General features: G+C 41.8%; 1 protein-coding gene across 25 annotated transcripts in view; it reads right to left on the bottom strand.

The window, feature by feature from the left end:
• nrxn3a (neurexin 3a) overlaps positions 1 to 26,595 on the bottom strand; it is a 317,098-nt gene that overhangs the window by 99,498 nt on the left and 191,005 nt on the right. The gene's annotated exons all lie outside the window — the stretch shown is intronic.

Below are 26,595 nucleotides of genomic sequence, written 5' to 3'. Positions count from 1 at the left end.
TCGTGCGTCCTGGCAGTAGCAGCACTGATTTTACACCTGGTTGGCCGTGTCTGTACCAGTCAAGTGCCCCGTACACAGCACCCAAGCAAGAGATGCTAGATGGCCATGGGAGGAGAGGCTGGCCTGACCGCGCTTTGGCCCCACGGCCTGGATGACCGCTTTCCTACAGGGACCCAAACGGGAAGATGCCCCGGGCCTGACTTAATGCCACAGATTGACTCGTTTTTTTAGAGGACGCTCTCTGGGATTAAACACAGTGTTTTCCCTCGGCCCCCGACCACGCTTCTGTTCAGCTGAATCCACTTGGTTGCAAATTCACTGCCAATGAGTTGTGAGACAGGAAAAGGGCCAGGGAGACTCGAGCAACAGGGGCATGGAGAGGGACTAATTTGGGGTGGAGAACTTGCTTTTTCTTCCCAGCACAGCAGATAAATTCCTCTGGCACAGGAGGTCATAAATAAATTTCACTGCTGTTTTCTGAGACCGTTAATGCGCTTAACCGTAGGGCTGACCGACAAACTTTTAAGGGACACTTGTGAGGAGATGAGCAGCAGCGGAAATATAGCATAGCATTTCAAATGGGATGCTGAGATATAGCTTTTTGGTGGTGGCAGATTCAGGCTGTAACAAGAAATCATGTTAACACACATTCAACCAGATCCTTGCCCTTGAATAGAACATTTCTACGTTCATTTCGTACACCATGCCCCCCCGAACTGAAATATCTTGTTATAACAGTATTGTTTCATCCAGACTCCAGACTGTGGAGAGAAAATGGGAGTCTATTGAATCAAAGTCATGAATCATCTCTCTTGATCTCTCTGAAATGTCTCGTTTTTTGTTTTATAATCTGAATGTCCAGCCTAATCTGAATGTGTTTTTCACATCATGTCCATTGACTGAATTAGTCAATAGACATGATGAAGGTATTCAACAGCACCTCACTTTGAAGGTCCTTTTAAGCAGATTTTCAATGATATGGACAAAGAAATCACGAAAAGAAAACACACACACATAGAAATATGGATATACAGTATATCAATTCATGTATCTTCATATCCACATGCTCTTTTGTAAATTGCTTTGTCCGTATACTTGAATTTCTGTTTAACAAGAAATTTTCACTCAAGAAGATATTAGAAGAATATATTTTTATTCCAGCATTGTAGTTAATGTGTCCCCTTTTAATTTCCAGTATTTGGGCTAGCTTACTGATGTAAATGTCTAGTGTTAATTCAACTCTAACAGTGTTATATGCTAAGAGCTGAATTAACACTGGATATTTTACTGTGTATTAGCTAGCTATCAAGCGGAATCATTCTGCACTAAAAAGGATCTCTATATGATATTAAGATAAACTGAATCTGAACTGGAAGCTATTTTATGAATTACCCATGCAGACTGACAACAGCCTGACAAGCTGTAGTGATTTCCTGTCAAACTCCACAAATGTGCATGCAAGACATACATTTAAATCAAATTATAATGCGAAAACTAGCCACGTCATATCTTCTTAAGATCTGAAGAAAATAAATCCCTGTGGCACATAGAAGAGAGCTACATTTCATTCCGTTTGATGTACAGACCACAGATGCATACTTATAAATTCAACTTATGAACTATTGCTTTTTTAAAGGATGTTTTTTACTTGACCATTTTCAAAATGAAAAGTATCGTTTCTTTGTAAACTGCAATTTCTGTAGCCATCCATGTTACTTTGGCCTTCTTTTTCCATTTTACATGCGCACAAACTATGCCATTCTCTTATGATCATGGTAACCACAGCATGTAAAGCCATACAGTACCTCCAGTCATTATTAATAGTGGTTGATAAGCATCATCGACATGCAATAAACCAGCACATGAAAGCACGCCACAATGAGTTTTCGAGATGTTTTCCATTATCAAATCTCCATTTTATAATTTATTTCTCTGTGAGAGATAGTACTGCGATTTGAGATAAAAAAAAGTATGACAAAGAATCACAGCCTGAATTTTCTGACTGAAAATGTAAAATGGATTATTTTTATGTATTAATTGAAATAATAACTGCAATTTGTTCCCTTGGAATTCATGCAGAGGCATGCAGCTATTCCATATTTATCATGAATTTCACTTTCATTCAAAACAAAACTGATTATATCCCCTGAAATGGATGAAAATGATGAAAAAGAAAAACAGCAAAGAAAATAACTGACAATCAAAGCTTCCAAGCAAGTATTTTGCTCAAAGTTATTTGATTATTTAATACAAGCACTATCAGGTTTTGGTCTGTTCATACCAAATTTAATCTGATTCCTCATAATATTCATCCTCAGTTCTCCGATGTTGTCTCTATCTTAATTAAAGGTCTGTATTGAATTTCATTTATGTAAATCCATACAATTAACCTACCCAGAGATAACAGGCTCCCGGGGGTTGACTTGCATACTAATGTCTGTAAAATCTAACCATATAAAACTTTCTTTATAGATTTCCCATGAAAGAAACACACAAATCATTAAGACTGAAGTGAACCTGAATGATGGTCTTTAAGCTTAGATTTACCCATTAATTTTTTTATTGACTGTACCTCACGTAGGAGCTATGCGTCCAAAATACAAAAGCATGTTCCCACTACAAATGACTATTGTTTGGTTATTATTCTGAAGTCATTTTTGCTTGAAAAGGCACCAAATGCACACATACTGTTCATTTAGTCTCTACACAACAAGCAGAAGCTTGAAAACAGCCATGAGTTTTTTTTTTTTGTTTGTTTGTTTGTTTGATTTTTTTTTTGTTGTCATGAAATTAAAAGTTATTGCATTCACTTGATTTCCCGAGAACAAAAACACAACAGTGTGTTTCCGGTGACGCTGGACTTCAACCATCCATCACACTTATCTGAGGATACCTTGTGTGCCTCCAGGGCAGATAACCTAAAAGAGATGAGACGGGCAAGGGCAAGGGCGTGACTCAAAATGCGTTAAAGTCTGCATTGCTTTAGCACGAATCAAGCATTAAAATGATTTCACCCGCAGCTGTTTTGGGCCAATCTCAATTTATGTATGTTAAAATGAGGAGGATTCAGCCAGACAAAAATAAAACTGAACTTCCCCTCTGCCTGAGAGAGGGAAGAAACAGATCATTCATAGCCAATAAATCAATAAAACATGATGGATAATGCACAGCGAGTCACGAGGCGGTATGTGTCTGGAGAAATAAATTATTACCCCCAAAGTGACACAGAATTTGTTACTGCACTCATCATTCCCTGCAGTGTTGCCTTCAAACTTAAGAAATGTCTTATCACTCACTTGTATTATGTGCAAAGAAAGACAAGTTGAACCTGTAAGTGATTAAAATTTAAAGAGGGGTCACCTTTCCAACTTGTTTCGTAGATGGGGAGGATCTGTTAAACAATGCAGAATATGACCTAAATTTGAATGGATGTCCAACAGGACATTGTAAATAAAACAACTCAATGTGGGCTAATGTTTATCCACTTATTGATTATGTGTGCAAGCTATCTAAGAGTCACACTACCCTTCTGCTGTCGCTTGAGCAGTAACAATGCTGTTGTCCCACTGGATTATTGTTCACAGCTGATTCAACCACGGCAGCTGAAACAGTGCCTCAGATATCTCATCTTTTGAGCCCACGTCTCATTTCATCCATGTGTCTGGGTGTTTCATTTGAAGAGCGAGGCTTCTGCATCAAAGTGGTTCATAAGAAAGCCCAGGGGGTGCTTCACACTCCTTTTTTTTAAAGAGGTTAATTCTCTTTGATGATAGAAATCCCGCGCAGCCCCTTAAATTTGTTTCCCTGTGTAAGTGCGGTGCTAAAACGAGAGGCAAGTGCAAAAGCAGCTACAACAGCCATTTAGCTCCGGCGCGGCCAAAGACATAAAATCAGAGTCAGGGATGTGAAGTTATTCACGTTTTCCCTGCAGCTGTGGAAGCAATTATTCAAAAACACACCTTGAGAATGGCGCTTTTCACAGCAAATCTGCGAGAGCGCCTTATTTATTCTCACACCACGTCCCCAAATCTTTTGTAAATAGACCCCGAAGCTACGGCATTAATGCAAACCTTTACTGTGGCCCAACAGTATACTAATTTCACACTTCTCAAAAAGGCTAAATGTAAAATCCTCTAAAGCAGAAACATCTCAGAGGCTGATGATGACCTTGGGAAAAACTACATCTTTTTCAGTCCAGAAAAAAAGACTGAGCAGCAACCTGAGCTAATTTCAACATTCAATGTATTATCTTTCCAATAGTTTCATGTTTAAAACAAAATATATAGCATGAGATCAAAATAGTGTCACCCAGTAGAGTGGAAATATAATGGGAACATAACTGTGTAAAGTAAAGGTCCCCGCCATTCAAATTATCATGAAATGTAGACTGACAATAATGACAACATTGTAATTACACAGAGAGAACATGTATCAGCAAGCTCATTGAGCACACTAATTGCTTCAGTTGCTGAAACATTAATTCCAGTACCAAATATAAACCAAACACAAGGCTGACACATTCTCAACTTGTGCTGCTGGTTTATGGTTGCACGACTAAACAACAATATTGAATCTCATATTGAGCAACAGAGTTACATTAGCACAGGCATATTCAAGTCATGTTATTACACCGACTCTTAGGAAGTGGCCCTATTTTTCCTTCATTCTGTACTTTTCTGTGTCAGCTCTAGCCTTTCGGCTACACTTCACTGGGATTGGGTCATAGTCAGGCGTGTGCTCGTACCCCTCAGCATTTAGGTGACCTTTTCAAGGAAATTCCCCATTGGTCTCAAATCACAGATCACAGCTTCCTAACTGTGCCACTTATTTTATATTCTGTTCCACTATTCAATACAGACCTCCTGTTCCACAAAATGTATTCCTTACCCTTTCCCTTTAAGTTGTAAGGGGAATCTGAGGATGACAAGGGTGATGACAGTGATGAATCTGACAAGGAGGAGGATGAGGAAACGCACGTAATCTGACAACTGTCTGTACTGCACCTGACAAGTACACTGGTGTGTGTTTGAAATGATACAGAGATAAGTTAATCGTTACACTTAACAGACATTTAACATTTAATACACTAAAACGTGAACACACAGAGAAATTTGCAATCCTTAAATGTATCTGTAGGAAGACAGGAAGCTAGCTATATTTAGTAATGGAACAGCAGATAGAATGGCCAAATTAAGAAAGATAGGTAAAGATGTGCTGACTGGATCAAGTTAGATCATGTTAGAATTCTGTAACCATGATATGTGGCGTTGTCCTTGTGTATACCCACTGATACACATGGACACATACAAACACACACATACACACACATGTAAAAAAGTGGATGATCAGTAATTTTGACAGAAGTATACTTTAAACTTCTTTCTATCTAGATTGTCTCTCAAACAAGACAATCAATCCTAGAAATATGGAGAAAAGATATGAAACAGATAAGATATGAAACAACAGGAATATAAGTATCTGTCTCCTCGCTTTTATAAACGTAATTTGGGAGCTTTTGTCAGGGACTTTTACCATAGTTTAGAGATGCAGGGAGATTTTTCTCAAACAGAGAAACAATTTTTTTTTAAAGCTGAACAGTGAAAATGAATGTACACATTCTATGAAGCTGACAGTGCAAATGAGTGGCTGCCTGTCAAAGGTTATTGCATCTCTGTCTTCCAGATGGAATTTATGGAATTTATATACACTTCTAGAGTAGATCTGCGCATGTGCGTGTGCTTCCATTAACTAAAAATACCATTTTAAAACTCCTAACTACACTGCCCTCCAAAAAACCGGTTTAAATGAGAAAGAAAACCATTTACTTTTCTTTCATGTTCACAAGTGCATTCCATTAAAACTCTGAGAAATTTAACAAATCACACAAATATGCACTCACCCAGTCACCAAGCAGACACGATGCTTGCTTGATTGCGACTGAAATATAATTTCACTTCAGCTCAGAACACAGTGTGTGGATAGATCTCACCATCTGTCTCCTTACAGCTTATCAACACCTCTCCATAGTGACACAGCTGGAATTCAATGTAAGACTGTGACTCCCACAACCAAATTAACATTTCTGCATGGATTCTCCATCTCCATCCATTACTTTCTCATATTTCACACAAAATTCACACTTTTTTTTGGTTAAATCCATGAAAAAAAAAAAAAAACCCAACAAAAAACCAAAAATAAAAAACTGTGAGTCAAGCCATAGTACAGATTGAAACAGATTGTCTCGGTAATTAAGTCCAAGAATAAGGCCAACATGAAACAGAGGATAATACTGAATTCTGAGAATATCACTTCTGACACTGTAAATCATGTTTCAAATATTCAAAATATCATCATGGAATTAAGATCAAGATGTGTTTTGGTTTGGATAACTGCACAGTCAGATGGTTCTATCCCTCAGCCCAGCAAGAGCAATGACAGGATCTTGGGCTGACTTGCATTATAATGGACATTGTTACTAGTATTAGTAGCCTTACAATCCCAACTAGCCCACTTATTCCTTAAACAAAGCTGAACTGGTCAAGAAGGACTACTTTAAGCTTACAGTACGTTCACTTTATGCACAAATAAATTTGTCTGTTCGAAAGGGATTAAATGACTCTAGTGAATATAGAGTAGAGCATTTTTACATTTTGTTTTCTGAATGCCAGATTTTATCTCTGTAAGGTATGGGTTTCTACAGATGATTATGCTGATACCATATTTTACCTACAACATCCTTGCAACATTTCAACCAACATACTCTGGGCCATTTGTAGACAGAATTTAAAAAATTACATAGCTGAGCTGATGCCTGTCGGAAACGGTCGGCCTAAAATTCAAGCTGACGTGTTGTTTATTGGAAGAACATAAAAACAACTTCAGACAGCTTCCTAAAAACATAAAACAACTTCAGACAGACTTCCTCTCTGTCCTTCCAGCACATAAAATTCTGTTTGTGTATGCCCTTGATAGGACCTTTGAAAATGCGTTTCATGCATTGTTCTAAAGCAGCATAAATGTTGGGACGGTCGGGTGGCGGTTGGGTGGCTTGTGGCTAAATGGAGGAGACGCCACAGCAAACGAGTGGGCTGGAGACTGCCGCGTCTGCCACCTCCTATCCCATCTCCAGCAGACACGACACGGTGGCTTGTTTGAAAAACTGCGAGCATGCATCTGAAGTCTCCAAGCCCCCATTAAGCAAGCAGCATCAATACTGCATTAAAACAATGAGGTGTGCTTAGCAATTTGACGTGCAGGGACAACTGGTCCGGCTTAAATGGATGCCAATCACTTTCGCATTACGGTCAGAGCAGCACAAATACGACTACACGCTTCCTGTTATTTGTTTCAATCCCTTGGTTATTGTATCAGTGAGCTTTGTTTTCAGGGGACCTATTCTCATGTGGATTCAGTTCAGATCAACAGCAATGGCTCCTCATTGTAGACCGATATTAATGCCATGATCTAAACTGACAAGTCGTGGTCCACACTGCTGATTTGTATTCACGAGAGGGCTTAAAACAATTTTGCAGCTCTGGGATATGAGTATTATAATATCAGCCGCTTAGATTAGCCGGGTTGCCAGTCCTGAGAAAAACAGCCTATGACAGTGTCAAAGAGGAGCAGCAGCAGTGGAGGGAGACTAGGCAGGCACTTCCTGGCAGTTTGGGAGTTGAGGCATAACAAAGTGATGGATTAATAGGCTCCAGGTTCTCAGAGCATACGGGCTGGATAAAAAGAGATAGTTGAGGCTCATTATCAGCAAGAAATATGGTGCCTTCTCACACAGACACACAAGCCCAACAGCCTCAGGTTCAGTGCTAATGGCCTCCACTACTTCCTGTTCTCGTTCGAGCACCTGCACACTGGTGGAAGAGCGAAAAAGAAAACGTACGAAACCACCGTGCCGAGCAGCCTCCCGCCAAAGAGAAAGCAACACCAGACTTTTGCATGTTTTCACAAATTACGGAGCACCCGTGCCAGGATCTCCCCTCATTCCAAACACGGTTTTGGCCGCAGAGGGTCAGCTTTGAAAGGTACTGCGGGGGGTGATGTGGGGGGGGGGGGGGATGTTATTTTGCTGTGATTTCACGCCACGTTGGCATTTCCCCCCCTGCTCTCACACTGACAGAACTGAGATTGATACACGCGTGTGCGAGAGAGGCTCCTTTCTGTGAAGCATCGGCTCATTAATGTTCCCAGCTAAATTAAAGTGGCAGTATTATGCCTCCTCCTGGCTTCATTGTGCGCGGAGAAAAGGCCGTGATGGACACTTGATTATGAAGTCCTGCCACTCTCTCAGATTGTAATCACAGGTCTTTCTTGGAGCCATTACAATCTGCTCCGAACCATTAGACGGGAGCTGGCAAGGTGGCCCACATAAGAACAAAACAAAGAAAAAGTAAATTAGCTAAATAAGAATGGATTCAAGAAGTGGTAAAATATCCACTTCCATCAAAGCAATTTTTGTTATTCAATGATATTTGAATATCAATTGGGTTTTGACACTTAATGCTGAACTACAGTTTTATTAAATCCCCACTGAATAAAATTCTAGCTGCTGTGTTGCAATTTGTGACTTTTAAAAAGCAGACGGGTGCCTTTTGACGTCCTTTTACAATTATGAAACAATTTCAACGAATGAGGATCTCACCTGATATAAATAAAGTTGTTTGATTATAAGCAGTAACACAGAGAGGCACAGGTACCAGGATCTGGATGGAATATGACATTCAGGGACTGGAATGAAAGTGAATGTAATCCATCAACACAGAAACCTGGCTAGATCAGTCTGATTTATTCTCCTGAGATCAGCAATTGCGCAACAGGAGAAGGGTTGTGCACATTTGATTGTATTATGTCAAGTTACACTCCTCTTCCCCAAATACAATAGCCGAGACTTTGAGTTATAATTTTAGTAAATTTTTTCCAAACATTAGCCCCTACTTACAGTAATCCAACATCAATGTGCCTCATCTTCAATTTTAGGAAACAATTGCTATTGCACCTGTTCTCTCCATACTGCACCAGTCAGACTGCTGTAAATATCTTTAAATGATAGTTTATTCAAATGCTGTTATAAATCCAACAATAACCTGCATGACTGGAGGCTGTGCGGAGAGAGAGAGAGAGGGAGAGAGAGAGAAAGAGGCGATTACACCAGATGATGCGCCGCATGTGGGCACGCTCGCAGTTCCATTTTCCCCCATCTCCCGTGCCACCCCGTCCAGGAGCGACTGTTGGCATGGCGATGCGACCGAAACGAGCCGATCCTCAGCTTTACAGACCTCCTAAGAAGGGGGGTTTCTGCGCGATGCAGAATCGCGGGCGTCCCGTTCCCTCGGACAAGCCTCTCTGCGCTAAGCGCGTTCGCCTAAGAGGCGTGCGGCCGGCTAAGCGCCGCGTCCGGTTAAGCGCGGCTTCGCGTCGGACGCCGATGACGGCACACCTCCGCAGCTGACTCGTCCCGTAAGCCCGGCGGAGGCTTGGAGCCGGGCGAGAGTGTGCGCGCGCGCGTGCGCCAGGGGAGAGAGGCGCATGGCGGAGGCGGTCGTGGGTCACTCCGCGCTCAAGAAGCTCAACCCCTGCAAGACAAGCTTCAGTGATGAGGAAAGTGCCCTGTCAGGAGACGGGTCCTGCCTGGACTGCCGCTGATAACATTATCTTAAACTGGCTCTGAGGACTGATTAAGAGGGCCAGTGATAGACTCTGTGATTAGCAGCAAGGGAAGAGTGACTCATAATTTAATCCAGAAATGTCTCAGTCATAATTTCCCCCTCACTGGGTAGATATGGAGGTTTAAGCACTCCAGCCCTCTGTCACGATACTTCACGGACCAAAAGCCATTTACTGCCTTTGTCTCAAGAGCCTGAAATCCTGGTCTGAGGATTATTGCTACTATAATTATCCTGCAAGTATTTTTTGCATATAATTTTTATTTTCACAGTGATTACAATGTTGATAACTCATCAGATAGAGTTCAGGCCGAGACTAAATAAGCTTCTCTGGAGCTTAAGACATATATTTTAGCATGTGATAAGTTGGACCATTCTACATTCTGTACATAACAATTTCCTCAGAAAATACTATTTGCTGTGACTCTTGTTTTGGCATGTATTACTTGCTATAGTTCAGATTAGTTTAGATCAGAGTGTGAGGGGTATTTGATTCAGTTTCTTATTTGATGCACACTGCCAGATAATAAGCAGTTAATGATTATCTCAGGAAATGTTTTGATCCTTTTTTGCACTAATTTTAATCATATTAGCAATTTTCTGCAGCTGTAATTGGAGTGTAGTAACTACCCAGTCTACACAGAGCCAGCTGCCGGCTACCTCAGACTCATTAACAACACGGGAGATGCCAGTATCAGTCCGGATCACAACAACAGCTTCAAATTCAATCAACTCATTACTGTGAGAACTGTTTTTTTTGTTGTTGTTGTTTTTTTAAATAAAGCATTCCATGTTCAGATCACATTGCGTTGTCTTCCTCATCATTTATAAGGAAGACAGCAAAATAAAGATGAGGATCGCTACTGTATAAACAACAAGATCATTGAATGGTATTGAGAATGTATTTCACTGCCAGCGAAAACTTGCTCTTATTTTTGTTTTGCATTAATGTTTTAAAATCAGCAGTGACTCACAGTGTACAGGAAGTATGCCCCAGCTATTTAGGTTACTAACATACTTCAGTGTCTAGCACCAGCCAACACCTATTTGCACTATTTAACACTTTTCATGCAAAGTGTTCATAATGGCTTCTGGATACAGAAAAACATCACAATATGGATTTGGGGAAGTTAGTTACGTTGCTTAAATTAATGCTCCCACATTTTAGATTAGCAATTTGTAATACTCTGCTCTAAGAAAATCCTTTGCCATGCATGGGCGGGAATATATTCATAATGGGATTAATTTGCTGGGTAGAATCCTTTCACAGAAGGAGCTCGGGTCTGCATAGCCTTATGTTTTCCGTAAATGCAATTTTATTTCTTTTGGGAACATGGAACATCCATAAACACACACACACGCACACAAATATATATATGCACGTGTGTGTGTGCACATGCATGCATACGTGCATGTCAGTGTGTGTGCATATTAATTGTAATAAATGATTAAATTAATTAAGAAATCATGCCTATTGTCAGGGTGTATCTCAGGATATTTACTTACATTTACTTGCACTTTCACATACACTGGGGATTAACTGAACTGATAGCTCACTCCTGGAAGAACAGAAGGCAAAGACCTGACTCACCTAATCCCTCACACCCCCCACCCCCCATCACTTAATTGACTTCATATACCTTTCCCCTCCATGTTCATGTCATCACGGTGCCCTATATTTGCCCCTTCACAGTTGCTCAAAACGTTGAACAAATATTATCTTGTGAGTTTGGTCCTCAGTGTTAGCGTTAGTTAATGTACACCCCCACCCCCCCACGCCCCCTTCACTTTACCTCAGTACGATGTGAGTTCCTTAAGATGTGGAAATGTGACATGGAAAGCTAGTAAAAGAAATGAGTGAAATATGCACAAAAAATCATAATGAGACATTCACACAGCAAAGGAGGGAGGGAGGGAGGGAAGGAGAGAGAGAGAGAGAGAGAGAGAGAGAGAGAGAGAGAGAGAGAGAAATGTACTGGGAGCAAATTTTCTGAGCCATCAGCTCTCTGATGAAGCCTGGGCATCCCAGCCGAGCTCCTGGTGATGTTCATAACTTTTAGATTTTCCTCAAAGAGATATAATCAATGTTCAGGGGTCTAAGATGTGAGGGCAGATAGGGGACAATCATGCATCAGACTATTTGTAAAGAAGCCTTTGCCTCATGAGAGGAACATTCATATCCTGATGGCCACTTGAGCATGCTATTTTTTGCATCTATTTACAAGAGCATTATCCCTTTAGAAATGTAAACGATGCAGAACATTCTAGCAGAAATGATACAGCCAGTAAACTGAATGCAATGGCATATTTTTGACCACTTGCTGAGGAAGTGCACTTTGGGCGCGTCCAAGAGCTTGAGAGTTTATAACTTCTCATAACAAGAAAATGTGCACCATAGGTAGTCATCTAGAAATGTTTTCGTCTTTTCTTGTAAATGTATATTTGCTAAACTTAAATTGTATTTTTGTACTGCACTGTAATGTATCAGCAAATGCAATAGAGAGTAAACATTAAATAAGAGTCATATATCTCTATAACAATAAATGTAGGCCGGATCTGTTATCACCATTGTTATGCAAATTAAATCCAGAAACATGGTATTTGTCTGTATATTACAGAATTGTAAGGGGGGAATATAATGACCAATTCATTCTAGAGGGCAATAAAAATGCACCAACCCATTAATACAAGTTATCACATGAATTCAACCATTCAACCATATAATAAAGAAACCTGTTAATATATAGAAAAAAGCAGTCATATTTAAAAATACCGAAGGCTACGTAAGAGTTTGCCAGTAAAAACCAATGTAAATACATAAAGTACATTCATAACATATAGGCATTTATAAATGTAGAGTGCAGACTCATAACATATAATAAACCATTTGTTTTAACTGTCAACTTTCACAGGCAATCAAATCTTAAAAATAATAATAATAATAATAAGAGTAGTTGACTTGACCTTTCAAAGTAATAAACAACAAATTGTACATTAACTGCATTGAAAGTCATAAAATTGATATTTATAAGATATTTTTTTAAAATACAGAATGAATCAAGTAGACAAAGGCTGAGCTGGGAAGTGTAAAAGTAAACTATATTGCTATTACTGTCTTCTTGCTTCTATGGTTTTTCAGCGTCACATTTCCCCTTGCAAACTTAGGTCTCAACCTTGTTAGCATATGTATTGCACACATTTAAGGAAAGTCACGACTTGTATCTATGATAACTGAAATGAATAATAGAAACCCCTCCATTATTTAGGCGTTGAGTAAGTAATGCATAAATCAATAGAGGTTTAGAAAAAAAAAAAAAAAAAACCCATCGGAGGAAAGGTCTGAAATCCCATAACATTACGCGACATAAAAGAGCACCGGAGACCCCCCGCGCGGACCTCGTTAGTGAAGTGGCTAACGCTCCGCGTCTCCCCCGCATGCTCGCGCTCCTCTGGCGCGTGATGCTGGCGAAGACCCCTCCTGTCTCGCGGATACAGGTTAAAACTTTCCTTTGATCGCGCTTTCATTTATCAAGGGCTCAAGGGTGTCGCGGGCCTCTGTAAAGTAGCAATTATTCAGTGGCTAATGGAGGACGGATGGCAGTTCTCGACTGGGGCCGGGCTGGCTGACCTCCCTCACGCACGGCTGCCTCTGCTGCTCATTGATAGAAGGCAACCTGATCGGTTTTTTTTAAATTTTTTTTTTTTTTAAATCAGATTCATCTCCGTGATTACGCAAGGTAATCTTCAGACCTAATAATGCATTTGACGCAGCGTTGCAGCGAAAGGGCCCCTGTCTGCATCAGGAGTGAAAAATGGCATGACACAAAGTCTCAGGGCCTCGCAGTCGCTGGGCTGTGGCCACACTCATTAAACTACCCTCACAACATGTCCGTTTTAATGAATTATTGTAATAGCCTTCTAATTATTTGTCAAAAAAAACTTGGGCTATTTAAATGTGACTCCTCGGGCAATTTTTTCCTGCTTGTTTCTGTGTAAGTATAATATAACCCCATGTACAGCATGTGCAAATGTTTTAGTTTTTTTCCTTATAAATTTGGTTCCCATCGTGAGGCTGAACATGTCTAATTCCCACCCTAATTTGGAATGGCCAATTATCTGCAATTATCTGCAACTGCAGCCACATTCATGCGTGAACCCCACTGCCAATTTGGGAGAGTGTAGATATCCATGTGGAGTCAGGGGTAGACGTTTCATATGCTGCTTTTGCATGCAGAGGGACCTGCAGGGGTCACTGAAGAGTGATTAAACATTGCCCTTTAATTGGCTGAACACTCCCATACTTATGCATTTTTGCAAAAAAAAAAAAAAAAGTCCCAAAACAGAAAAAGTTTTGCGTTCCGAAACAGAAACAAAAAAGTCTAATATAATCATTTTAAAACATCATGGGTAGAGTAGCAGAAAGGATACAAAACTATACAAAGACTTTTCAACAGTTTTCTGTTGACAGCTTAACCATAATCACAGTATATTATTGTAATTATAATTATGTAATCATTGTAATTATAATTAATCAGCCCATATATGTCTTGCTAGTGTAGGGAATGTGCACTTTGAGTTAAAATCAGCACTGACATGATCAGTGAAATGTAACAGGCCACGGAGCCTGCAAAGAGAGAGGATAAAAAAACAAAACAAAATGAAAAACTGAATGAAAGCTCTGTGACTAATAGGCTTTTCTCTGCCTTCTCATGGGAATGCACACATTCCATCCTCAGTACTGGGCTGCTTTCACATGCATTTACACAGGTAAATGGCCATTATATGGAGTGAGAAAAAAACTGTAGAGAATGCAATATGGATTTATTGGATGGTGCCTCTTTCAGAGGCATAACAGTCAAGAGAGCAGGGCAGAGGGCTGGAATATTTTATAATGAGCAACAAGGCATGTGTGACTCTCAGTAATGACCTCATCTTTGCAGAGGAACCGTATCTGTACGAACCAGCTGCAGATTCGACTCTTAAATTCCAAATGTACACAATATTTTGCCAGGCCACAGAGTCACCTTTCACACAGGCAGCTGTGTAGTTTTTTGTGGAAGTCACTGTAGGCCTATGAACCTGGATTCTTCAGTCATGGCAGGTGTTTTTCCCTCAGCCTCAATGACAGCCCGACCTGTACTACTGTAAGCAGTTACACGGATACGAATGCAAAGGAATCATATGTTGTTTTTTTACCTTGTTTGCGTTGCTGCATAATGAAACCACCGTTTCCCTTTGGATCAGTACAAAAAGATCTTTACTTTACTGAGATAAAATGTTATCTTTCACGCGCAACGTTTCCAATGCGGATAGCAGTGAGATCAGGGATTAAAGCCCTTGGCTGGTGGGTACACATTTTAATTTCACGCATTCAGGCATATGCACGCACAAGCGCACGCAGACAAAAACAAGAGCACGCATACACACACACGCACATGCAGAAACACACTCACAGTCTTGCGCACTTACACACACATAAACAAGTGGGACAATTTCCACTGCTCTGTTTACTCTTTCTTCTCAATCGTAAGAGCTGCCTAGAGAGGGATAGAAGGGGCCCTGTGCTGTTTTTTTTTTCCTCAGTGCTAACATGCCCCCCTTACAGATTTGTGCAGCAGTGCAGAGAATCTTTTTATCCCACCGCTGACAATACTTAAACTGTCTTATTAAGGGAGACTAAGAATACTTTAAACACCAGTGATTTTCAGCAATGCTCAGCCAATAAGATTGATGAAATCCACAAAAAGAATTGATCTCATGAAAATGTTTTAGAAAACGTTATTTCCAGTGTCTTTTAAAAGTAATCAAACGATTCAGATTCACACGACTGACTTTCTGAAACGGGAATAATCAAACACAAACAACAGTGGGTATAAGGTCCTGTTCGCGCAACAATGCATGATAGACCTAGACAAAGGAAGAAGAAAAAAAAAGGTTGCAGGGAAAAGACGGCCGAAGTGCCATTTTAAACAATTCAAGGTGACATCTGATTGGAGGGCGTGTGAAAGCTTTGACACAAGGTGACTAGATTGGGCGGCGAATTTGGCTGAATTCCGCTCGTGTGCAGCCTGATGAAAGGGCCAGCTTGTCATCCATATCTAATGCCACGCTCTCCCCTCAGGGCCTTTCATGTGAGCAGATCTTGGGCCGCGCCGCGCCGCGAGGCCCCGCGCAGAGGTTTAACCACGCCGAGACCCCGCCTTATCTCATCGCCGCACCCCTCTCACCGCCTCCCAAAACACTCCCCTCACCACGTGACCGCAGGTCTTCGTATCTGCCTACTTCAAAAAAGGAAGAATTTGCACATTTTTTAACGCGGCTTCTTCTGTCTGCAGGGCTGCCAGAGTGAACGCCTCCTCAAAAGCACTTCCAAGCTGTTCGTTGCGTGCGCGTATGCAATACTCATTTTTAATCTGTTTCAAGCATTTAAAAAAAAAAGTCTGAATAAAAATCAATGGAATTGAAGCGAATGAAGGAATGAAGCAGTGAGCATGAAGCATCGTGACAGAGACTCGCAGGCAGAAGGATGCATCGACAATCAGTTTGCCTGCGCGCTAACTACAATGCTGTAATTTACAAGAGAAACATATCCTGTTATGCCAAACGTTACATGCTCACTGAATGTGATATACAGCTCCTTCATACTTCAGCTGCTTTACAGCACTCGAGCACGTAGTCCCGTTTAATTGGTACTGCTAATCTCTTTTGATCTCTCTTTTACAAAATTAATTCGGGATATATCAAAGCTTCCGCAAATTCAATTCTGAGGTGATTACATATGCAGTTTAAGAAGAGTTCAAAGAAGAGTTAAATAACATTTACATTCTTCAAAGCTCTCAGCACTGGTAATAAAAATATGTAAACGTCAGTTTGCCACTCCATTTTAAACAAAGCACACGATAACAGCACGAACGTGTGCAAACGAACTCACTAAGAATCAAAAGAGACAACAAAACATACCACGAGACCCAAGACTCAAGTGTTGATCCGGACAACTTAACAAATCCAACTTTAATGAAAGAAGCCACAGAGCTGCATCCGTCTGCTTTCTTATCGAGCCTACAATCCACATGTTCCAGTCTGAGTGGACTTTACGTTCAGTTAGAGGGCGAAACAAATCCTTCAAAGTGGGTATGGGGTAACAGCTGAGCAACCTTCTGTGATGAATAAGCATATCTGATGTTCTGACATTAGCAGAAAACCCTCTGTGGTGATCCCTCTTTCCTATGAAATAAATAAACATAAAGGAAGAGGCTCTTTTTATTCTAATGAGCTGCATGAAAATGCTTCAAAGCTCCCATATGGCTATCCCCAGTTACCGAGCGCTACGAGCAAATACATTGGTAAGCCAAAACGATTCTTTCTGTATTATCTAGGGTCTCTGCAGAATTTGTAATTAAAATGTTGCTGAATCTGAGCTCTTTGTCCAGCGTACTGAATTTTAAACATTGCAGTATTTTTGTGAGTAGCATACAGAGCATATTAAAAAAAAGGGGATTCTGTTTTTTGGATGTCCAAATTATCATGGTAGAAAGAGCATGACAGGAATATAGAAGTATGAATGAATAATCAAGAAATCAAGAGGCAAAATAACCTCTCAAAAAAGACTTTCTGAGTTAAAAGTTTTCAGCTTTAAAGAGACTGCATTAATAACACACTGCATTTTGTTTTTTTCACCTTGTTAGCTCCACATATTTAAAAAAAAACAAGAACCAAAATGTCACACAGCTATGATATAAAAGACTACGGCACTGGCCACACTTATTATAAATCAAAAAGAAAAAGGAAAAGGTTTTCAAAAGGAAGGGAAATCTTTAAACACAAACCTATGCCTATACAACATTTACTTAAAACTTTTCCATTAACTTGGCTTTAACAAATAAAATCCCACTACCTAGCAAAGCCGCACGCTGCCTTTTATTCAACTGGAGTGCTTCCTCTAATGGAATAAATTTAATGAATTGCTTTTGCACTTTGGCAGAGAACGCAAAGCTTCCAGTAATTGCAAAATAGTTGAACACTTATCAGATCCCTCATGCTCAAGAAAGAATTTTATTACGGAGAACTAAAATATTATCTCACGACCATAATTAAACTGAAAGCTGACATTCAGAGCCTGATAAAGCCTACTGAACACTCTCAACACCGGTACCCACCCCCCGGTACCCCCCCACACCGCCTCCCGCCTCACCGCTATAAACTAATTTAGCCTAATTCTCTTGGGCATAGGCACACTACAACGCTAACAGTTTTCATTTCTCTGTTCGTCATTAAAGCCAGCCAGTTAATGCACCTAATGGCTTTGAAGAAGTCACTTCACAATTATTATGAGCAGCTTTACACGTTATTAGCGCTGGGGCGCTAATCAGAGAGGAGGATGTGCCGAGACAAAGCAGAGAAACTGCGAGGGGAGAAAAGAAACGCAGAATCCTTTCCTTTCCTTTTCCCTGACCTCAGGGGCTCCAAAGCACGGCAAAGTTGGAGGGGTAGAGGGAGGGGGTCTGCAGGCACCGGGACTCACCGTGGCCGCCTCGCAGAGAAGCCGGGGAGCGGTAGATGGAGATGGGCGCGGAGTGGTGCCGGGCTCCGTGGAAGTGGTGCTCGGAGTGCGAGAGGGAGGCGGTGGCCCCCGGGGGACCGGCGGCGGCGGCGGCGGCGGAGTTATCCGAGACGGCCGGGCCGCCAGCCGGGGAGGAACTCCAGGCAGAACCCACCATACATCCCAAGGTCAGCGGCCACATCCAGGGGGCCCAGCCGCGGCGGGGCAGCCGGGGCCACGCCGCCCGGCCGCCGCGGTGGGGTGCCACGCCGCTTGGGCGCATGATCGATGCCCGAAAGACTTGCAGCAGACGCTCGGCACGAGGAACTCTAGGGAGAGCGGGTTCATGATGGTGAAAACCCCATAGTAGGATCCTCGACCTCCCCCGCTTCACCAGTTGCAACTCACCCCCACCCCCTCCCCAAAAGTGGTCCGGTGTATGGACACCCCCAGGAGAGAAGAAAAATGGGGTCTTGCTCTCTGGTCCCTACCGTCTCTCTTTTTTGTTTTGTTTTTTTGCACGCCGGTTCTAGCGGATGTGCTCTTTGCCGTGGCTCCCTCGTGCGCGGCTATCGCGGCTGCACATGCCAAAGCGCGGAGCTGCTAATCAACCGGGAGGCCTGGCGGGGCAGAGAGTTTCTCAGCCGGAGGAGGGCTGTGACCCGAACGGCCGCCGCGCGCTCGCAGACCCCTCCGCTTCCACGGGCGCGAAGAAGGTGACGACAAAAGAGCCGCTTTGAACAGAGTCCGCGACAATGCCACGCGCGCTCTCCCCTTTCCCCCGGCTTTCTGTTGCGCTCCTGGAGAGTTTCGATGCGCGGCGCATCTGCACGGATTCTGCCTTCTCGCTCTTCCTGCTTCTCCTCTTCCCTCCAAAGATCAGAGGCTGCTTAACCCTGCGCGCCCTGCACGCTGCCACACACTCCGAATTACTCCAGTCACACACCGCAAGGAAGTGAGAGAGATGAAACAGACAGATGGAGAGAGAGAGAGAGAAAGAGAGAGAGAGAGAGAGAGAGAGAGAGAGAGAAAGTGAGAGTGAGAGAGAGAGCAAGAGAGAGAGACAGAGAGCGCAAGAGAGGGACAGAGACGGAGAGTGGAGGAGAAAAGGAGAGGATGGGAGCGCTCAGCTCAGGTGAAACTAAGCAAAGAGAATGGGACAGGAGGAGAGAAAAAAATAGAGGAAAAATTACAAATGGGCCAGCCTATGCAAATCTTCACAGAGCGAAGAGCAAATCAGGGAGGCTGGCAGTCACTGCAGAGGAGCAGGCTGCAGTTATTCAGGGGGAGGAGAGAGAGAGGGGGAGAGAGAGAGAGAGAGAGAGAGAGAGAGAGAGAGAGGGAGGGAGGGGGATCTAAGAGCTGAGTCTCAATCCACCAAGCCTGTTCAGGCATCGACAGAATCAAATTTTTATGCTGCCTATCCTGACGACAGTAAACTAGAACTGACTGGGGAATATTTTAATGGAAAATCTTTTTCATCCTTCCGACATTCTGGATTTCTGTTTCCTCCCAATCCCATTATATAAAAAAACAAGTATGAATATCAGTGGATGTCTCTGGTTTAAAAATAGAAATGATGAACAACCATAAGCTTGAAATACATTGTCCTATTGTGAAGGAGGGTGAAATTGTGAATTAGAGTATATCGGAATGACAATCTTTTGATTCTTAAAATGTGCATCAGTGTGCAGCAGTTTATATTTGTCGTATTATATTTTTTTCTTTAGTAAATGGGAAAATGAGGCAGGGAGTTTTCTTGTGAATGTAAATGCGTGAAACACAGGGAGAATGTGAATGTGGTGCATCCTGACCCAATCGCCCGGTTCGTTCATCTTCACTTAAACCCTACTGAAGCAAGACTAAACACGTGTAAATAAATGGGAACTTCTTTGGCATTTTCATACCAAAAGCTTTCACTTAACAAACCTGTCAAGAACCAAAACAACGATTACCCTGGAAGATACTGGTTGACAATACTACAGGTCTCCAGAACACATCAGAAGAAACCAGAAGGAGCTGAATTCAAATGCGTGTGAAAATCCATTAACATTCCAAATACTGTATTTAGCCACATATACGTATACACACAGAAATTAAAGCGTTAAAGCGTAAGAGCTATTCCTTTCTACTCAACCCTCCATTCATTGAAATACATCCAATTAATTGGCATCGATAACAATAGTTGTCATTCATTATGCCCACTGACTACACATTGTACTGTCGGCAGGTTTAGTCACTGTGCCGTTAAGTACTTAATTTTCTGAGACTGCGTTTTAACCATTGTGATTAAAATCGTTCATACGCATTTACAGACAGAAAGCCCGGATGTAAAAAAATAAGTACTACGATCTCTTAAAAAGGCACAAGCACAAGGTTTGATTTATATTTATAAATATTTTTTTAATAACTGATATTTTTTTCATTTCATTAAGTCCAAACAAATTTTCCAGGGGTATCCACAGCCTCAGGCAGTACTGAGGACCAAAGAGCCTAATGATTTTATTCACAGAAACAAATATGGTTGATTTTCAAAATAAATTATTAATTACCAGGAAACCATGCCTATGATTGAATAACATATGCAACATCTCCTCTCAATAACACTTTCCCTTTCACAGTCATCAAGTGAGAAAATGGATGTGTTACATTCTACTGTTTTAGCAATGGGCTCCACCACATATGGAAATAGTTTGCAATTGGGATAATTAGCATGATTTTTTTTTCTTTAAAAGGCAAGCCAGACACTCAGCTGTGATGCTTTATCAAAAAAAGATGCAAAGCCTTTTTATCGCTCCAAGATAAAAAATGGCAAAGTGTTTACAAAGCTCTAATTTTAGAGATAAACAGTAAGCAAGAACTGCAAAATTCCAGATGCACAGAAACATAAGAAAAGCCCATCCAGAATGTGATGTGCCAATGCCTACGCAAGACACCCAGCATCATTCCTTTGACTTACTATTGATTTTCAAAGTGAGACACAATGGGACTCCATCAAAAACCCATTCAAACACCATCAGAATGTTAACCTTAGATCTGAATCGCAGGCGATGGTTACCGGCAGCGGCAAATGCACAATGAGCGGAGACAAAATGCACGCTTCGTGCCCTCCAGTGCAGATATTCGACAGTGTTAACTGAAACTTAACCACACAAGCAAACACCGGGACTCTTTTCATCTGCACGCCTGGACGGCAGTGATGGGGAGACTAAATTTAACCTGAATGTGTCTGCTGCAAGGAGACGCGATTACGCCGTCTGTGCGTTCGGCTCCGTGCGGGACTCATAGGGGAGCCACGGCGACAGGAAACGCGGAGGTGCGGACGGCTTCAGGAGGGGGGAGAAAACGCGACGCATCAATCACCGAACGCGTAATGGCGGGAGGAGACAGGGGAGACATCGTCTTTGAAGAGACGTAAAACGACGCGCCGGAATCGATCGCAAAGTGACCACGTTTGAAAAGCCAAAGCAAACGGGCACAGCGGTCTCCGGTATCTTTCGGGGGCTCTTCTACGGCGCACTTCGCCGCGCTGCGCGTCCTTTGGTTGAACGCGTCGCGGTAAAGGACCCTGACGCCGGTGTTAAAAGGGCCTTTGCGTCTGTTTTGCGGTGCAGTCGCAGTCGCAGCTGCAGCCTCCCCGGTGCTCCACCCTCTCTGCGCCGCACGCCCCGCGCGCCGTCGCCATGGGAAGCTGTCACTCACACGTCTCTTCAAAGCCGCTCTGTATCTGAGGAGCCCAAGGAGCCAGAACACAGGCTGCCCGCCCATCACCAGGGTTCAGAGGTAATGACCCACTACTCCTGCAGCTGCCACACCACATACACATACACACACACATACATGCACAAACACGCACATACACACACACAAACACATTCACACACACACACACACACACAATCACACATGCACACACAAAACACACACACACAAACACACACACGCACACACAAACACACGCACATGCGCACACACACACACAAACACACACACAAAGACACACACACACTCAACGATGCCCACACTCGTCCGCAGCTCACTGTGAGCCTCTTCAGAGCGAGCCAATCGGAGCTGCATTTGCCAAGCGTCCCTAACCCCCGAGGTAGAGCTCCATTGACGAGGCTTTTTTCCGCTCTTAATGGCACACAGAACGGCACAGTCACTGCTCAGTGGTATTCAGGAGAATGTCCATGAATACATAAATGAATGAATGAACGGGTGGATGCATGATGGTTTGTAATGGCTGTTTGGTATTCACGTCAGTATGCTCACTGCAGCTGGCTTTTCTCTGCTGTTTTTGTGGCCTTGGGGGTACAGTCCTGATTACATGCAGATAGAATTCAACATGTCCAGGAGGATTCGACTTTTCCCCCCTCCATCCATTGCTTATTTAAATTTTTACATAATCTGCAGATCTTTCTGACATGTCACAAAGCTTGGAATCAAGTGAAAAAAGAATGAATTAATGATATAGCTATTAAAATGTACCAAAGTTTTACATGAATCAGTGCACGTGCGCGCACACACACACACACACACACACACACACATATATATATATATATAATATGTCAACTCAATTTTTTTTAATGGCTGTAAATGATATTACACCTTATTGCATCATTATTATTAGCAATATGCCATGCAAATAGACCACAACTTTGAAGTGTCACATAACTCTGCAGGAATGTGGGCCAAAATTCATAACCTCTCGTCAGATAGCTAGTGTTTAAATTATGGCCTTAGAGAGTGAAACAGTGAATTGGATACAATATTATATTGTTTCTAAGAATGCGGTCTGCCCTCCTCTCCACAGACATCAAAGGAAACATCCTTGGGGCAATTAAAAGTCACACCGATACCCTAATCTAGGTGGACGATCTATGGGTTCGTCCAGCAGAGTTTTCCTCAGAAGAGACAAACCAGAGGACAAAGCTATTTACGAGGCCAGAGGCCCAGCATGGCTACATAACGCACAAAGACCATATTCCTTTTGATTGTAATATTGCGAAGTATCTGGACATCCCTTAGTCTGGGGCTGTTGTTCATGATTTGGATGAGGCCCCTTAGTTACAGTGAAGGCAAATCTTAATGCCACAGCATTCAATCACATTCTAGATGATTCTGTGATTCCCCAACAGTTTGGGGAAGGCCCCTTTCTGTTTCAGCATGACAATGCCCCCAGGTACACAGCAAGGTCCATATAGAAATGGTTTTGTCGAGAATGGTGTGGAAGAAATTGACTGGCCTGTACAGAGCCCTGACCTCAACCACATCCAACACCTTTGGGATCAATTGGAAAGCCAATTGCAAGACAGGCCTAATCACCCAATCAGTGCCTGACCTCATTAATGCTCTTCTGGCTGAATGTAAGCAAATACCTGTATCAATGGTCCAACATCCAGTATAAAGCCTTCCGAGAAGAGTGGAGGTTGTTATAGCAGTAAAGGATGGACCAATCCCAAATTAATGCATTGACCACATTCCCTTGGCAATGTAGTCTACGACTGAACTCATTGATAGATAATGGCTGTTGAGACCTGGCAGCTGAAAACTACATATTTTAGAAGCCGTTCCAGTTTCAAGCAAAAACCAATATGGTGCAATTTGGGTTTTTTTACATGGAAAATATTTTGCCTGAAAGTGGAGATTACAACTGGCTGGATTTAACAATTATGTGTCCACAAATATCACCTCTGTTGTTAGAAGCAGAAGTAAACTTCCATGCTTTTAATAGGTATTCAATAGCTGAACTGAATTATCAATAGAAGGCATGCAATAGCAGTCATGTTCACTTGCCAGTGCAGAACATTTTAAGGGAATTGACTGTTGGAACTGCTGGATTCAGGAAATACACATATTTTTACTTAGCTCTTGCTACCCTGAGACTACATACATACTGTAGATAATTACACAAAAGTTTCATCATAAAGTCTGTTCATACACTACGCACAAACTTCCGGCAATAATCAATTGCTTTTATTGACCAGCACAGACAGTGCATGGTGTCTATAAGTACAGAACATGAAACTGAAATGGGCAAGGACTCACAGACATGGAATCAGGGCTTGAAAATGCCAACAGTGCAAGTTTCGAGAAAAAAAAAAAATCAATAAAGAAAATAATGAACAAATCTGTAAAAAGCATTTACCTCGATGGCTCTTTGATCAAGCTTGCAATGACTGTGGCCCTATATATCCCAGACCAGAAAACTAACAAACCATCCCCCCCCCCCACCGAAAAAAAATATTTTTCAGTCTCTAGATACTGTATCAATCATTTGAGCCATTTCAGACTCGATATAAAACCATTTTATTACATCAAGCTTTAGAAAAATGGAGCATCGACTGTATGTAAATCACAACATATATTTGTTTCATTTAGTTTGCCACTTGATTGTCCTCATTAGAAAAGGCACTCTCCTTGTGGGAATAGGTAACTGTGATAACAAGATGTCGTCCTGACAAAAGAAATGTAGGAAAGAATATAGAGATGGTGGAAGTCTGATTCATTTACACTTAATAATTATTCAGTAGGTTCTAGTAGGTTTTTGGGGAAGGCTGGTTTTGGTAAAAATGGGCTGGCTACTGAAAAAACTGTAAGCAGTGGCATATATCAAAACAATAACTCTAAAAAACACTTTAAAGTTCCACTCATGGAAGCACTTCACATCCTTAAGAGGCAGATATTACTCAAACCAGACAGATCCTCTATGTCCTTCTGTGGGCAATGCATTTCTATCTGGAGAAGTCAAGTCTTCTTCATTTTCAAACAGTACAGATACCACTTTCATCTTTTCAGTGTCTGTGATGTAATCCAGATTTCACAATCTGATAATGAGCAATTTGTTTCATTTCACCATTGTGTAGATCAGTTCTGTTTTAAAAGAAATCTCAATACTGTGTGCATGCAATGGAAATGTCATCTGCCTAGTCGGTTTTCTCACTTCAAGGCTTTTGGCATTTTATAATCTTAAATGAATGCGTTTCCACAACTCCTACTCGGCTCACTTTAAACTTTATGTTTGGAAACACATCTCTAACAGATAAGAATTTGTCAGGGGTCTAACCATACTTTTAATAGCAGTCTTTATATTGTCAGTTCGGTGATTCTTACATGTTTTTTGAGGCTGTGGTTGGAAAGTGTTACTTTTTAAAAATGTTTAAGAAGGCTAAATCCAACTGAAAATAGATGTTACATTACATTACAGGCATTTAGCAGACACTCTTATCCAGAGCAACTTACACAACTTTTTACATAGCATTTTACATTGTATCCATTTATACAGCTGGATATATACCGAAGCAATGCAGGTTAAGTACCTTGCTCAAGGGTACAACGGCAGTGTCCTTACCCGGGAATCGAACCAGTGACCTTTCGGTTACAAGCCCAGTTCCTTACCCACTGTGCTACACTCCGTCATACAGTTAAGGAAATCTTTCAGTGTCAGTTGTCAGACACATTGGGATTTTCATCATTTGTCATTGATAGCTGTATCAGAGACTGTCGAAATTGCGGCAGGGTTTGGAAGAGTTCTGTCAGAGTCACTCAAACTTGAGCGCAGACTGTTCCCAGAGTCACACAAACTGAATAACTGAGTCGGAGTGATGTGGACATCTGATTGGAGGTGGGCGTGATTTATGATTGGAGGTTGGCTCTCTGATGTCTGGACAATCAGTGAGCATCTTCCACTCCAGGAGCCTCAACCTTAGTTTGAACCTTGCTTTACAATCGCCCGACCTTGGAATGTAGCCAATAATAGCCAATAAGTTTAAATTTCAACATTTTGATCATAGCAGACGTAGACTTTCAACTAAATGTTGTTTTTAAAGCATGCACACAGCCGACCGTGGGGATTTGCGCACAGCCCACAAATGTGCAGTACCGCCACATAACCAACAATACTTAATTTACATCCAGTGTAAACCCTACATCAACATACAATCATAACTATATTGTATTGTTTATTGATGTTCAGTAACAAATGTCCTTTCAAAATATTCTTCAATCTTTTCTTTCTCCCACGGCGCTGCAGGACTGTTGCCATGGGCTATGCACCGCAAATTGTGGTCACTCACTCACTCACTCACTCACGGATGACCTTTTGTAGGCGCATGCGCAGGAGGTGCGCCGTGGGTCTGGACGGTTTTGTGCTTGTTAATGTTGTTCTCACCTGAATCAAAGCAATCAGGAGTCAATTCTGTACTGAAAATGTATGTCATCAAAATGAGTAAAAGAGAAATACTCAGTAGCATACCGGTAAACCACAATTTACAAGTAAATTGCTGATTTACATTTTTAAAAGTGGGTCAAATACTGCTTGCTTAACTTTTTCTTGTGAATGAAAACATCAAAATTCACAGAGCATAATATATTATTGCA

The sequence above is a fragment of the Anguilla anguilla genome, chromosome 1 (assembly GCF_013347855.1).
Source record: "Anguilla anguilla isolate fAngAng1 chromosome 1, fAngAng1.pri, whole genome shotgun sequence".
NCBI classification, from domain to species: domain Eukaryota; kingdom Metazoa; phylum Chordata; class Actinopteri; order Anguilliformes; family Anguillidae; genus Anguilla; species Anguilla anguilla.
Note: the sequence above shows the minus strand (reverse complement) of the source record. Positions and strands in the feature narration are given on the sequence as shown.